The sequence below is a fragment of the Nansenia antarctica genome, assembly GCF_963989245.1.
Source record: "Nansenia antarctica genome assembly, chromosome: 14".
Taxonomy (NCBI): Eukaryota; Metazoa; Chordata; class Actinopteri; order Argentiniformes; family Microstomatidae; genus Nansenia; species Nansenia antarctica.
Window position 1 is genome coordinate 20,873,720 of NC_137684.1, and position 7,338 is coordinate 20,881,057.

The window sequence follows — 7,338 nt, forward strand, 5'->3', positions numbered from 1 at the left end:
GAGAGAGCGAGAGCGAGAGCGAGAGAGAGAGAGAGAGAGAGAGAGAGAGAGAGAGAGAGAGAGAGAGAGAGAGAGAGAGAGAGAGAGAGAGAGAGAGAGAGAGAGAATAGCCTGAAAGCACCAACCATATATAGCATATCTAGGGTTGAAAAACAAACCCAAAATTAGTCCAACTAAGAAAATAGGCTTATAGTTCAGTTAGGATGTGTTCAATTAAAAAGGCTTTCCATTTATAATCCCCTCATGCATGATTACACTCTGCAACAAATCCCAAATACCGACAGTCACACTTATATCATCTTTGTAACAATCTATATTCAACCCAAAAAATGATAAGCAAGAACGCAGTCCTGAGGACGAGACAAATTCTCTACAAGGAATTGCAGTATGACCTGTTTTTATCCTGCATTTGTTCCAGCCAATGTTACCTGGGGCATTCGGTGCCCCACTACGGCTATTAAAATGTCACAGATAATAAGTCTATAGCACACGCTGAACAAACTGCTCCGTGATCTGGCTATAAGATTTGATTTGATTTTGTATTACTCAATAAAGGACTATAATAGTCCCATTGCTGTAAACAGGCCGTCCTAGGGTGGCGGGTGGGGGGTGTTGGGGCTGGGACTGGGACTGAGGGGATGAAGCTCTGGGCTCAGTAGCGGCCTGCTTCTCCTCGGGGACCTGATGTATTTGTCAGTGCTGCAGTGATTCAGTACTAGCCCAGGGAGCCAAAGCCTCGTAGCTGTGGGGGAGCGGAGGGCTAATGTCTGCTGCCCCTGGCTTGAACTACAGCTCTCCAGGGAAACCAAGTATTACTCACCTGGGGCAGCCAATCACAGAGCTATGTACAACGAGCACACAGCTTTGGCTGAGGATTTGACACAACAAGATCCATGGGACCAATTTCACCAAGCTCATTTGCAATTGCAGGCAGGCAGGCAGGCGCATTGAACCTGCTCTGAAACGAGTGAGAAACTCCTGAGACCTGCTGACACAGTCTTAATATCACTCCACATTTTTCTCATATAGCCTACGGTAAGCCCGGGGTAAATCTAGTGTATCATATATGCAAAATAAATTCAGAATGATCATAAACCATCGTCACCGTAATATTTTACCATGGTTATTAACGAACCACGGCCAATCCATTTCTTTAAAACCTTGAAATGAAGCATGAGCTTGGTCATTTAAAGAATCCGGTTGAAGAAGAAAGAAGAGAGAATAGACGATGACAGGCAGAGGACAAATGTTGTTAATTCTACATTTTTATGGAATCCCAAAGTCCCCGGAATGTTATCTGTAAGGAAGCCAACTGTATACAGAATTCATTTCCCAACTTAATGAGGTGTAATATTTCTCTCCTCCAGTTTATTCAGCGTGAACGTGTTTGTGTGTGTGTGTGTGTGTGTGTGTGTGTGTGCATGTGTGTGTTTGTGTGTGAGGGGCCTTTAATACTCCCTCAGAGATGTGCTGCAGTATGACTGTTCTGAGGCCAGCCCTACCAAGCCCCCCCACACACACCATATTGCCTGGGGCCTCTTACGTCCTCCATTCACCACGCCCAACCTTGGTCCAAAAACCAGCCAAACGTGTAGCCTACTATCCCCATCACACCCAATACCCCATGGTGAATGATGGTTCCTGGACGAGGCTCCAGTATTACAGCTCGTCCTCTCTACAGTATGTCACTCCCTGCCCTGTGCTGACAGAAGCAGGCATGCCAAAGTCAATAAAGCTCAAATGGCTGCAGTCTGCTGAGCCCTGGGTAGACCACAAAAACTGTGTCAAAACCTGACAGAGGGAGATGATGATAATCCAATAGGATACAGCCCCTTTAAATATAATATGAGAGGCTAGGCCAAGCTATCATTTCCACCCAGAACCGAGTGACATTAATGACCAATAATTGAATAAAAGTAAACAAAGGAGGAGTGACATTTGATTTAGATCTCTCAATCTGGTTACTAATGTGACAGGGTAAAGACTATGCCATTAGCACAACTAACTAACCAGCTAACTAGCTATCCTCCAGGTAAATAACTACAGTGCAGTGACACCACAGGCATGGAGCGCCGAGCGGTCTGTTATCTCAGTGTAAATCATTAATTTAATACCTTGTATTCAAGAGTCTTTTGCTTGGTTCCAGGGGGAACACTCAGCCCTTGTGTAAAAAGGCCGCATTGAGCTGTCTGGGCTTTCATTCAGCCGGCCTCTTCAATTAGCCCATTGTCATTCCCCCATGACCAGCCACTTCACCAACCCCACACTAATTGGTTTTGTGCACATGTCAGAGGCGCAGCACATGGTGTGCATACACCGCCCGCGCAACGTGAGGGTCAGCTGGTCACAGGCACACACACACGGACAGCTCACAATACAGATGGAGTTGACGAGGGCACGAGGACTGAGATTGAACCACTATACAGTGTAAATGTACCGCAGTGTGGAGAAAAAGGTCTTTTTTTTGGGTAAAATGATTTTTGTGAAAGATAATGTCATGATATGTATGTGAGACGTGATTCAGCAGTGTCCCCCAGACAATATAATACCAATACAGCAACACTAACATAATCAGCACCCTAACGCCAGTACTGTACCCATAAGGAAAGCACCCATAAAACATTTATGCAAAGGAGCCTAATTAGCTTCCATAATCTCTCCCCGTGATGGCCCGTGCAGTCAGGCGTTTGGGAGACTGTAGGCTGTAATAAAACATTGGGAATCCCTTCCAGATTATTGAATGCGGGAGTATAATGATGAGAATGGGTCTATAGTCACAGAATGCCATCAGGGTGGTGATGAGAGAAAGGACATGGTCTGTGTAGATCTCTTTTAGGCGTGTGCTTTGGCGTTCACACTACTGCTCAGGATGTGTCACTTCCTGTCCTCAAAAGAGCGAGCTGAGCACCCGTTTCATCCCCTCATTAGAGGTCTATAGATGGGGTTGTCTTAGCCAGCCCAGTGAGGGGCCAGCGGGGGGGGGGGGGGGGGGGGGGAGAGCAACACTCCCAAACTTGGATGACCTTGACTGGTACAAAAGACAAAAACGGAAATGCAGTAACACATCACAGTTATATCATGACTAAAGACCAAGTCGTAGCCTGATAACCTTTCAGCACTCACAGACAGTCTTTTTTGACTAAAGATATTGCGATGGCAAAATTGTTAATGCTTATTGAAGGTTTTATACATGTTTTATTTGATACTGTATTCATTGAAAATGCCTGTGATGATGCGCTGAGGGAGCAGATTGAGAGTCTGCAGAACATCCTGTTGTGTGTGTGTTTTGCCTCAGTATAAAAGTCTGTCTCTGTCTCTGTTCTGGGTTCACTTCTCCATCAGACTTACCTAATGTACTCTAGTAATGTATTACTGAATTGAGACTTCTGTTGCGCACAGAATAAACATAAAACCTTTTGATTAAACTCAGACCACTTTATTTCATCGGCTCACCGATAAAGGAATAATATAAACTCCCATCACAATATCAAGCCCAGTTAATTCACCACATAGACCCACTGTCCTTAATTGCCTTCGTTTTATGAGCCATTCCCAAAGCCCGTGAGGTGGTGAGGAATTAGGAAAATATGAATTATAGCAAGTATATGATGTAATATGCTGAATTCTGAGTGGGGCTTTTTAAGATCATATTAGCCCGATAGCCTCTCACAGGCCTCTTATCTGTGGCAAGAGAATCACAATGAAGTCCCACAGACTAGTTTTCAGCATACATTTTCCATAAGCCTCTAATTAACTTTTATAATTGGGGGAGGTATGCAAATAATTGGAGTGGTTAGCATATGAATTGAGATCCTGTTGTTAAAGGATGCCCAGAGCTCCAAACCAGCTATCCCCTTTCATCAGCACTGTACCGGGCCAAAAACAAAAAAGCCCCATGTTTTATTAATTTACCAGAACAATAAACATGTTATTACTCTCCTCGCTCTTGTTCTAAAACAATACATATCTCATTATAAACAGATTGTTTTGCCACCTGGAAAATTCCACATTGTTCGCTGGTGTAACTCAGTCTAGTCAAGTAAATAAATTGAGCAGTGTCTCTGAAAATACAACTGTTTGTTTTTCTACTGCACACATGCACCAATAACACACTACATCCGACATTAACATATAGGGTCTTCGGGCTGAATTCTTCACTTTCTATAGATTTTCAATAGCACCTCTAGCTTTTGCACTAATGGACGCTGATGTGTGTGCTAATGCCTCATGTGTCCTCACATCGTGTTTGGTCCTCCCCTCTACTACATTATACAGAGCCCTGCATTGACATTGTCTAAGCTTCCTCCCTCTCTTCACTCTCGTACAAAAACACCTTCATCTCTGTTTTACACTCTCCCTCTCCCTCCACCCAAATGCTAATCCCCAGAGGCACTTTATAGAGAGGGCCTGTTTAACATGCAGGCCAGAGATGTGCTGCTGCAATGCTACTGAGGAAATCCCTGTCGGTTCAATCTGAATGGAACACGATAGCATTTTGGCCTTCGTCTTATCATCATAGGCCTGTTTTCACACACACCGTTCAATCTTGCATCATCCGTCAGTCATGTCTCCACATCCAAATTGTTAAGCGCAATGCATCTATCGTTCCTGAGCAACGTTTACCACGAGGGAACAGATTATATGTTGTTATCTCTCCACTTTGATGACAGGTAAGAATAAAAGTATGGCAAGGGCAGATTGCAACCATCTTTCAACAAAGTTGTGAATATTGTCTTCGTTGTACACTTGTCTGACAACAGACTCTGACTCTAAAGCATCAGACTCTGACTCTAAAGCATGTCATTACATGGAGAATTAAGTGAGTTGCTGAGCCACTTTAAAAAGGCAGTCATTAAAAAGAGATCAAGCAGGCAGTGCATGGCTAAACGAGCGATGGTGGATCTGAACTTGACCTTCATTTGATAACAGGTCCCCAACCCTCTAATTACTAGAGTCCAGTCCCTGAGAAGTCAATGTACCTACAACTGGTCAGAAGGGACAAATGTTTAGGATTTGTGTATGGAACTTAAGCACATGCAGACGGGCTTGAGTGTGGACACCTGACTGTGCTAAGGGTAAAGCTATTCATATGCTGAGCAGGGGCAGCTCATTATGATGAACAAACACAGCAGGCGAGTGTGGGGAATGCATATGGACTGGCCTCTAGTTCACTCAGATGAACGTTTGGAACTTCTTTACAGTCCTAAGACAAACTATATAATATAATACATGGCACCTTTCTTTCACAAATTCATAGCTTTGATATAAGTGCTCCTAGAGATGTACTGCAAGGGTTGAGAAGACTGACAAAATAGGTACTGTACATAGTGTATCTATCACAGGGTGCAACATACACATACTGTGTCTGTCTGGAGAACAAATTTACAAGAACACAAAATGTGTATGCACTATGGAATATATATATATATACCATTAAAACTGGGCTGAGCAGGAACAAGACTAGGAAGAGTACTGTATAGTCTAGATCTGGGTACTAGTTTTGGATTCTGTTTTCTAGTTTTTGGAGCTCTGTGAATACTAAATGACTCTTTCAAGATACTTTTAAAGGAGTAGTGGAACTCCGAAAGAGCACTCTAGTCTGTATCCATGGCAATCCAGGACTATTCTCAGATCTCCATGCCGACAAAGACGTCAAACCTCTCATCAAACACAGACTATGAAAAAAAAAAAAAAAAAGACAAAGCCGAGCAGACCAATTTGTCATCTCAGAACAGACATTGGTGGAAACGTGTACACTTGACATCTGCTCTCCCCTAAAATCCCTGCTTCCTTAGAGCGCAACAAAGGAGGTGAGATTAAGATCTCAGTTTGCCGTCATGTCTGCCGGACATAAGAAAGACAGACACTGGCTTATACTGTGAACGGGTCTCCTCGGGGATGGCGCCTATACGAGGAGTTTACTTTAAGCTTAGCTTTACGACAAATAAGCCTCAGTGAGTGAGAGAATGACACGAGGAAGCATTGGCCTTGGACACAAAAAGAAAGTCCATTGATGTTTATGTTTTATCGTCAGTGCTGAAACCAGCTCATTTACAGGTTGTAGGACACTGACATTTTTATAAGTGTTTTTTGGGAATCATGCAGTAGTAAACATGACTATAGGCCCTTCTGGTACAATCCTACTGTATGCCTATGAGCATTCTTCCACTGGGCTTTGCAGATCTGCTGATTGTCAGCACTGGGTCATTCGGCCTCGTCCGTGTATTGTGTCGCATTGGTTAGTCTAGCAAAATCTGCCCCACAATATCACGTACAGTATCAATTCTGTGGGAGATCCATCTATATACAGACAGAGTTCTCTAGCACAGTCGGCTAGGGCGATCACGGCAAGTTACCAGAACATTATAATTGCCTTTGAGCAAGAGTTGGTGAGAAAATGTCTCTGGGGGCATGTGGGGGGGGGGGGGATAGGCAGAGCCTGTACTGTTGAGTAGGCCTGCCACCTCTACATTCATAGACTCTCACAATAGAGCCCTCCTGCCTCCGCTCCCCTCCCTCTCAGCCCCGAACCCCACACCAGCCCCCTTATTCCACCTGTGCCTGTGAAAGGTCAGCACGGAGGAGGTCCTCGCCCCCTCCCTGAACCCCACTCTCCCCACTTCACAATCAGACTAACACTGGATCCCACTGCCAGAAAACTCAATCAAAGGGGGCTTCATAGAGCTACAGACCTCTCAAAACCCTCCATTGTCTCGAATAGGCTCCCCTACACGGCACAGCTCCATATGTAACACTGTAAGAGGAGTTCCTCATTACCCCCGTCCTCCAGTCCCACTTTGTCTCCTTTGTGTCACTGACAGACAAATCCAGTTGCAGGACTGTGCCAATAAAAAAAGAGAAAGCGTCGAGAAAAAAAAGAGGAAAAGAAACTGGAAAAAGCATTCATGCTAGCAAGTGGGATGATGAAAGGACATCTATGTTTAATGCATCTTAACCTCTGAGGTTCAGTCTGGGAACACATAGACTCACCGAACACGTTATTATGAACACTATACTAATACTGGGTAGGGTCTTCCTTTGCTGTCAAAACAGCCTCAATTCTTCGTGGCATTGATTCCACAAGATGTTGGAAACATTCCTTTGAGATTCTGGTCCATGATGACATGATTGCATCACGCAATTCCTGCTGATTCTTCAGGTGCACATTGCAAGCTCTGAATCTCCCGTTCTACCAAATCCCAAAGGTGTTCTATTGGATTCAGATCTGGTGACTGGGAAGGCTACTGAAGAACACTGAACTCATTGTCATGTTCATGAAAACAGTTTGAGACTACTTTTGCTACGTGACATGGTGCATTATTATGCTGGAAGTAGCCA